Genomic DNA, 10084 nt, shown 5'->3' on the forward strand with positions numbered 1-10084 from the left:
TGAGCTAAGTGAATTCTGAAGCATTTTATCTGAAGTTCTTAGCTAAGAAGCATCATTCACAGCTGAAATGTTTTATGAACAAAACTTTTGTTTGGATATAGTTTTTCTTATAGCTAATGCATCTGTTCTACTTCATACACCTCTCAGCATGGATATATGTGAAGTAATAAGTTTACATCTGTTCCTGAGAAACTTGGCTTCTGAAATGTGAGCAAAATCTGTTCTAAAGGAAGGAGAGAAAACATAGAGAGGTGGAAAGAATTACTTTACTGTTTCTTTTTCTGCCTCTTTATCATTTTCTTGGAGTAGATTGGATTCATAGAAAAATGGAGAACATGCATATGGAAATGAATTTGCTTGTGTTGTTTACAACATTTAGATAGCCTTATGATGACTTGTTAGTGTATTATAGCTAGTATATAAACCCTAAGCAACCCAAGAGCCAATACTGAGCTCTACAGGGAAAATAAAACACTTCCCAGTTATCCTTGAAGATTCAGAAGAGAGTGCTCAGATTGTGAACAAGTTTGACAGCAGAGATAAAACAGACACAGCTAGTAGCTGGGAACCTGAGGTCTGTACTAATGATATGTCAAAAATAGTGTAAAGTTTTCCCTGCAGGTGGTCAGGCAGATGAAACGCTATAAATTAGCAAAAAAGAATTCTTTTTTGAGCCTTAACATCTCATGTGGAAGTAATTTTCTTCAAGGAGAACTGTGCAGCAGTAAAGTTGGAATGGCATGTCCAAAAGCCTTTTTGTCACCTCTCTACACATCTGCATTTTATGCAAGAAATATTCCCTATGACAAACATGACTAGCCTCTTTATATCACTGATATTCTAGTATCCTAGCTGATTTCTTAATTAACTGAATTTTAAATCTAGTTTTTAAAGCAAACTTACCAAACATGGAGGAATTAGAAGGGGTGCTTGTTTGGTTTTTTTTTAAATGGACAGTTCCTAATCATTATAGCTTCTTGCAACCTCCAGTCAAGTATGCATTATTGCTGTTCTGTGCATCTCATAGATTGTTTAAAGATGTTACTTTAGGTCAAATTGAAAATAGAGTGACTCTTTAAAAAAAAAAATTAAATGGAGTTGTAAGATTTGATAAAACATGGCAACCTTTTCCTTTCACCTCAGTTTTACAGCTACTCAGATGTAGTTATTAATTGATCTCTTTCTCTGGCCTTTAATAAAGTGTGGCTCTATTATGTGCCTGAAAGAATAGTTCTTAGAATAATTTCCAGTTTCTTTTAACTTTAAAACAAGTTCTGATTAATTAACAGTTGCTTTACATAATTTCTTAGACTGTGTTTTTGTTTTACAACAATAAACTTTTCTTTAAATAGATGGATGCTAACACATCACACATTCTTGAAACCCTCTATTACAGTGGATTTACCTAAATTAAATCCAGCTTCAATTCAGTAACAGCTACCAAGTGGTGTAACACTTTCATTATTTTGTATTGAGGTTTTAAACTTCTCTTCTTTACATGCTTAGAATTGTTCTGTGCAATTTCTACCTAATGTTCAGTTTATGGCTGGAAACACTGAGCTTAGGAGCAAGCCTCTTTTGCATTAACTTAAAATATGAGACATTTAATCCCATAACATATTTAATTGCTACTCGTGGAAAAAGCAATACAATTGTTTAATTTTTGTTTTTGTAAATACCTATTTGCTAAATTAAATACTTCAGTGTGCTTTTATAGAGCACACTGGCTCAAGTCACCTCAGACTTCCAAATGAAAATGGCATTATCCTACATTCTGAGACTGATCCAATAAATTTGAGAGGGTGGTTGCTTTTTAAAACATCCAAGTACTCTGAAGTCTTACCTATTCCAGCAGAGCGAAACCAGTGATGAGAAACATTATGGACTCTGGGAAAGAGACAGGAAACTCAGCAGAGAAAGATACAGGTCTCTGCACTGAGGTAGCCAAGACAGTGTACCTCTGATTTTGCCTGACTCTAACCATCTCTCAGTCATCTGAGCCCATGGGTGCCCCAACACTGCGTCTGCAATGACTTATACACAAGCAGTGTCAGAACCTGGGTTTGTTCTGTGAAGTTTCATGGTTTCTAGATCTGCCCAGATCTAGGTCTTTCTATATGTTCCCAGTCCTGGGAGCTGGGGCAGAAATAACCCCAGTGTTAGGTAACATGTATAGAGGTGTCCCCTTCGTCTTCCTGACTCTGAAAATGCAGTTTTATCCCCAGCAGGACATACTGGAGCTGAAGAGAAATTAGGGTGTTGTGCTGCAGCTAGAGAATATGTGAATTGCCACTGATTCTGGGCAAAAATGAATAACAAAGGCTAATGTCTTCTTTACCTCCACAAAATACTTTCCCCAAGAAATCAGTGTCTGACATAAGTCCGGGGTTGAGATTTGCTCTGACCTAGAGCAATATAAGTATTCCAGGAAGAGGAACTAATATATCCTGCCATTCAGAGTGAGGCTCCATGGTGGCTGAATGGCTCTTTGTAGCCCTTCATCCTCAGTCCAAAGTCTAGCCAAATCCTCCAAGGTTAATAACAGATGGGAGCCCCTGTCGTACCTACTGAACTAAGTGTTAAAAAAAGTAAAACCAAACATTTCACACTGGAAATCAGAACAACATCAGTGCAAAAAAAAATTGCAAAAAAAAATTACAAAAAAAGTAGAAATGCCCAGTGAAAATCTCTTATTCAAGGAAGCAATAATTCTTAGCAGCCTCAGAGACTACAGAAGAGAAGTACTGGTACATCCAGATCCATCATGTTCCCTCTGTCTTCTGTATCTGTAGGATGGAATCATTGTGTGCAAATGAGAACAGCAAGAAGAGCTGTGCAGCTGGTGTGTGCCACATCCCTGAGGATATTCTCGTCTCCACATAAAGAACTGGTAACACTTGCTGTGACACTTACAGAACACTACTATAAAACAGGCTTCCCAGAGGGAAGAGGCAAGAACAGACACAATATTGGTTATTAGTAAGCATCCATAACTGAACTGGAAAAATGTTCTGTTTTGTTTTGCTCGTTTAAAAGTCATTCAGTGTTGGTGAAGACACTGTGGAGATTACACAACGTAATTTCCCTCAACATTCAGGAAAAAGGGATCTGAATGTTCAACATCTCACTCCACCTTATGGAAAATTATGAGTCTAAGCACAAAAACGCACAAAAGGATAGTGAGAGTTCTCACACACCCTTAAGGATCACATCAATACCCTAAGGTCTGCTGTATGAGAGGAGTTACCCAAAGAAAAATGACATCTGTAATTGTTAAAAGTGGGGGTGAGTCACTGTGAATTCCCCAGAAATTTCTGTATGACAAAGCCAGTCACTGACCCTGGTCTACCTCACACTTTATACTTGTAGGATCCTTGTGGCTTATGACTAATCTACCTGTAAAGAAGTAATAATGAGGGTTCGTCTACTCAGATTATAAGTATACTTGCCATGTTTACAGTATCCAAATCTGTTGCTACACAGTCACTAAGGAGGAGGTCCTTCCATGTAATTCTACTTGCAGAAGGCTGATATGACAGAAAAACACCACCAGATTTATGATAGAAACCAACAGGCACACTGATTGTCACTGATATCTCTCTTCTCTCATGAACATAGAGTATCCTCAGAAAGCACTGGAAAACCAGCTGACTATACAGGCAAAAAAATGCCTGCACAATAATGTTCTGCTGAATTGAGCCTTGACAAATGTTGGCTGCCTATATCTGCCTCTCAAGTGCATCTGTTTCCTTTCAAGAATTCAGATGTAATAAAAGTCAAATATGTCTTGTTCCAGTGTCTTATGTACTGTAGTGCCTTAGTCTTAGTAGTGCTAAGAACTTACCATTTACAACTCTGTAACCTTTTACCTAAGCCACTGAGGTAGCATTTCCAAGGCCTCTGTGTCAAAAGTTTTCCCATCCTATTATACCCTTATTATTGCTCTCACAGCCTTTCGCTTGCAAATCCGGATGGTGTTGTTATGACAGGTTCTCTTGTTCAATACCATGGGCATCACTGGCATGATAATCCTCCCTCTCCTAGCTCCCCCCTTTCATTCCCTTTTTTATTACATATATATATACACACATACACATAAATATATATATATACATATATTAGAAAAATCCAAAGCACAGTGCACAGTTAAGTAGTTAAGAGTCATCTATGTATTCAAAAAAATATTATCCAATTTTTTATGTGCAGAGAAGCGTAAAAACTACTCAGTGTGCAACAGTGATGCCTAAACAGCATACTTCAGTCAACATTAATAACATTCTAATTGGGAACAACCCAGAGGGAGTTTGTGTGGATCCTAATGAAAAATACACATAGCATTAGGGGAAAGATGTCAAAAACTCACCAGAAACATCATCATCATCACAGCCTGCTGCACTTCAGAGAACCCTCAGAGGAGGATACTTGTCTGGGACCCTCTCCCTGCTATTCCCAGCTAGACTGGATAGAGTTTTTCCTTTTCCGTTTTTTAATTTTCTGTCTTTCTCTTCTTTTGAAGAGAGCATTTTTAACTGGAATATCCACCAAATGTGAACTGCCCCCATCTACAAACCTTGATTAACATGTCTCAACACCCTCCCTGTAACAGTCTCCTGGGCTACTCCTAAGTAGTACTGCTACAGTTACATGAAAGGTGTGTTTCTTGATCTCCAGCAGCAGTAGTATCTCTGTACACCTGCAGGTATGTATAATTCATAGACATTTATTTATGCTTGCAAGCACGTTATGCAAGGTGGTGAAAGAAAATCATAATATTCTTTTGGGGCATCTGTCTGTTTCAGTATGTCAGCATTGATGTTTCAAGAAGAAATCCTTCTTTGAAACATTTGGAATTTTCTCGTGTCCTCTTTTGTCTCTTCTAACTTTATCTCAAATGTGTAAAACAATTGACATCATATGTAATGCAGAACTTTTTTTTGTTTGCTGTGGTAGTCTTGTGAAAGTGAGTAAAATATGCATTCCTAAAATTTCCCACAGCCACGTATCCCTCTCTCTGCCCTAAAAAACTAAGTTCACTTTCTGTCTTCAAAGTTGTGGTTTTGCAGTGTTGCACAATTGCTGTGGGTTACAAAGGGTTTTCCCCTGGAGTTAGAAAGTGGTAACCCCCCAAGGGATACTGTTCTTGGTGTAGGGCCAATCAGAAGCTACAATTCGCTACTGTGAAAATCAACATATTACAACAGGCTGGAAAAGAAGAGGGATGACGTCGTTGAAGAAGAAGAGTAGCCGTGTTTTGAGACCATGAGGAGAGAGAGGCCAGGGAGCCCTGCTGGGGGCCAAGGCCCCCCAGCCCCTGGCTGGGGCTGCAGAAACTTGGAACAGTGTTAAACTGGGCCAAGTACTGTGGCCAAAAGTTGGGGGAAGTTTCTTCGCTGTGAGTGGACAGCCGAAGAAACTCAAACTGCAGTATGAGCAGCACTGAACAGAGACCTGTGGCTGAAAGCCAAGAAGATAACAAGCAGCAAAGATGGCATGGAACCAAGCTGAGAGACGCACAGCTGCCCGATGGAGAGAGAGAGAACCAAGCTCAGTAGAGACTGTTTGGGGTGAGACTGGCTTTATTTCCCCAAACCTTTTGAGACCTCTTTTTGGAAGGAGGAGGTGGACTTCCACTTGAAGGGAGTCCTGAAATGCAGAGACATCCTGGAGCTGGACCAGGACGACCAGAAGGAATGTGGGGGAAAGTGGCCTCCCTTTCCCCCCCCTTCACCATGCTGGCAGTTTGAGACGGATGCTTGGGGCAAAAACTGAACTGAAAGCCCTAAATGTTCTGACTCAGGAGGAGCGTGAATCCCCTGAGGAAGGGACTGTCATGATATGACCATGGTGAGGCGAGCCTTGTCCCTGCTTTCGCAGTCCACGAGAGAAAGACCTTCGGCTGGAGCCAAAGGACCAAGGGGTGAGAGAAAACTCCTGCATTGTAATGAAGAGAGAGAGAGAGATTTTCCAGCTACGACAGAGTGAATCTGCTGCTTGGAAGAGAAAACATTGTGCTGCCTTGAGAGTGATTCTCTTCTTTTCTTTCTGAACTTTTATTTGGAGGCAAAGGAGGGATTTGATCTGTATATATATATATATATTGTTTTACCACAGGAGAGATAGTTAGAATTGTTGTATATAATGTATTATAGTATTTTTTGTGTAGTAATAAATTGTAATAAAATTCCCTTCCTCCATGCTGAGTTGTGTCATGTCTGAAAACCCTCTCACACTGAAACAAATTATGGGAGGCGGGCTTGGAAATTGGAAATTGGATTTTTGGGGCTCTCAAACCGCGACAACAATGAAACACTGAACAAGTATCTGAAGAGCTATGTTGTCTTGCTTACAGGTGACTGAAAACAACACATTCAAGCCCAATATATCAAATGCAAGTCCCACATGATGGGATGACCGCTGGAGGTAGTGGTCATCATCTGTTCAGGTTGCTACTCGTAATGATAGATCCCAACAATAGATCCTTGTCCTACAGAAATCTTCCCTTGCAGTGAGCTTTGTGCCGCAGGCTGGGTCACTACTACTCTGTCTTTAAGACAGAGGTAAACTACAGTGGAAGGGCAGATTGAGTGGCTCCTAGCCCTTCATCTCTGTCAGTCACCTGTGTTCAATTGATAGCAGCACCCAGAAACAAGGAAGGTGGAAAGACTGAAATCACGAAGTGTTTTACCTGGGTATATGCAGCTGAGTCTCCACTATGAACACGACTGCAGCATGCCAACAGACACAAGAGACCTAAGTCTGAGGGTCAAAATCAAGCTGAAACCACAGTGAGGAGTCTCCTAACATGTACACAGTACCAGGAATAATGAGAAGGTCTTAGCAATAATATTTCTGGCAGTCATAGGAGAATCTACTACATATGCCTGGGAAAAGTCATTACAGCATCCTACCTACAAGCCTTTTTTTTCCACTGAATGTTTTTCTAAAATAATTTAGATGTAAATGAAATTGGCCTAAAAGTCTGGTAATATCTTGCCACTTCAGTGGTTCTCTCTGTGAGAAAAAGCATTGCTTCCTCAGCTGCTCCAGGGAAAGCAATGGTCACATAATGCATACTATTTGATTTAATAGACACAGAGGAATTGATTATCTTTCAGAAAAAGACCAGCTAAAAAATAGGGCAGAGGATAGGATTTCCACTATAAAGTCTTAGCTTAATTTAGGAGATTCCAAAGTAGTCAGTCATATATGAAGAATATAGAATTCTTTCAGATTTTCTCTGTGATTTCTCTGAGGCAAAGCTAAGACACTTGTTGTAAGTAAATGAGCTGTGCTTCATTTTAGATACATATACAAGAGAGGCAATTTAAGGTTAGATTTCTGAAAGATCTCTCTCTGTGGGAAAGGCCATATTGTAATGCATCCTTCCCTGCCCCCTGTAGTATTTCATAAATCCTTCTCTGCAGGAAACTGTGTGTTTCAGCTATCACATTCCAACACCTCTTAACTGCTACAAATTTTAACTCGATGATGATATACCCAGTCTTAACTATTCCTTTAATAGCAAAGCATATTTTATTACTCTCATATCTAAATATCAGATTTATAAATGTCATTTTTCAACAATGAGAGAAATAACATTGCATTTATGTTATGAAAATAATTTTATAGGGTTGTGGGTTTTGGGTTTTTGCCCAAAGGGATGGAAAACCAAGCCAAATAATATGATACAGAAGGCAGTTTCACAGAAAAAGCACTCCCCAAAATGTTCATAGCACCTCTTATTGTTTGATAATGTATCAAAACTTGATGAAGAAAGTATTGCTACACAATAGAAAAAATTCAGGTATATGGCTACTATAGATTATATTTTAAAATATACATCTGTGAATTTGAATAAGCCATACTTTAGCAAACAACAGATACACATAAAGCTGTCTTTTCAGGACCTTGGAATCTTTGAAACCTATTGCCTAAACCAGAGTTCACGTTGAAGACCTCATTCTGTCGCAAAGTAACCAAATCTATCAGAGTAGAATTATAAATTGCTACATTTCTGTTCCTAAGGATCAGTTTTCTCCCCTTCTTGGCCTACTCCTGTGAGTCCAGCTATATTTGAGAAATGCTCCAATTTAAAATCAACCTGAGTCATGGACACACAGAGTAGGAATCAAAGAAATATTCTTGCTGCTCAAAACAGAGAAGAGCAGCACACAAGAGATGTATCCCTACTTCAGGCTGTTACCTCTGCCCTAACCTGGCTCATTTTACCTCTATTGCAGGGCTCAGATTTTCCTGGGAACGTTGTTCTCTTCTAGGGTTCCCTGACTATTTGCACTAGGCAGGTATCAGGAAGAGTAACCTCCTTACTTCAGTCCATAAGCTCCTTTTCTTAGGACCATTTTATTAATTTCAGTAACAGCTATAGTCAAACTGTGTCCACAACAGAAATATAAACCTCCTGCTTGCCAACAGGAAGTACTGCAAGTCCCCACTGCTCCCTGGCATGCAGTCACTGAAACTGTTGGCAAGAAATCCTGCTTAAGGCTTCAATCTCAAAGGACTTCAACTGCCTTAGTCTCTTTTGCTTCCCCCTTCTCAAAAGAGAAAACAAGAAAACGCAAACATATGAAAAAAAAAAACAAACCCACGACCAAAAAAAAAAAAAAAAAAACAACAAACCCCCAATGAAACAAAAAACCCTTCTAAACTAAGGTGGTGTGCCTGTGAAGGAGACATTGAATGCTGGTGGACAGAATAGACATTGTCATTGCACCCCTGTTCCTGTCCCACAACCTGAAACCCAATTCAGCTTCTCGCTATTTCACCTTCATCCCACAATTCAAATAAGGGGACATAAGAATTACTTGCCTCACTAGTAATGCTCTGAACTGTGTTATGAGCCTAGTTTATGCAGAGGTGTTGGATTGTTGTGGTCTTAGATGATTGTTTTAGAAAGTCAGCAGTATGACATGCTACACTTTCTCTGAGGGACAGCACTGAAAGGATAAGATGTGACCACATGTTTATATCAGGCTATCCTGAGGGCTCTGAACTTCCTTTAAAAGCAAGGTAGTTATTAAAAATAAAAATGAGGAGAGAAAAAACTATCTACCATTCTGTCAGACATATCAGCACATCTTTTGTCACAATGTTCCTCTCAGAGAAAAATGCACGGGTGGACAGCTGAGAAAGTCCTCTGTAAGAATGTGGCTTTCAGAAATCTTTTAAGAAATCATTTTCTCTTGGTCACCTTTTCTTTCCTTCTTTTTATTTCTTCTTCTTTGCCTTTTCCCAATCTTACATTTCCCATGTATTTAAAAGAGAGACCTTCTACACAAGCATAGTCTGCACAGATGTCAAGAAAGCAGTCTGTGGTGCATCGTCATCTGCATTTTCAGGCCCTTTAACCTGTCTTTGGTGAATTTGGGAAAGATGCATAAACTCAGAGGACATTTTTACAAAAGAGTGCTGTAATTACAATTTAACTCAGAACATCAGTAATTTTTGTTTCATGTGTGGAGAACAGTTTATTACCCATCTTCTTCTTAGAAGATTTACCTAATTTGCTGAGGCAAACCAGCCAAGTATAAAATCAAATTATTTAAGGAAAATTATAGGATAATAAGGTAGTAGTCATTAGTATAGTGATCACTGTAATGTGCAGAATATTACATATTTTGTGTTTGATTGCAGAAAATACAGCAATATGCTTGCAGAATTTTCTAGTGGCAGAAATATGCTGGTCATGTATTTCTCTTTCCAAAGTAAATTTCCCTTTTAAACCTCCTTTAGAAGGAAAGTTCTAAACCTGATTGCATCAAAAGGCATCAATTTACAGAACAAATCTTAAGTAACTATCTCCTGTGACTCATTCTGAAAGGAGTGAAAATCAGCAGAAGTCAACAAGAGGGATTCTGACAACATTTTGTGTGCTTTACATCATTACCTGTACATCCCAATAGATAGAGAGTCTGATCTGGAGTAACCCTTCAAAGGATCAGTGAGCCATCATCATCACAACAAAGTGAAAGACTAATTTTTGGAAACTTACTCCAGTGGAATATTTGATTGATGCCATTTATAGTATGAAAGGATCTTCTTAACCTATTTGCCTGGTACATGA

This window comes from Manacus candei, unplaced genomic scaffold (genome assembly GCF_025592945.1).
Source record: "Manacus candei isolate 608988 ecotype Guabito, Panama unplaced genomic scaffold, ASM2559294v1 h1tg000067l, whole genome shotgun sequence".
NCBI lineage: Eukaryota > Metazoa > Chordata > Aves > Passeriformes > Pipridae > Manacus > Manacus candei.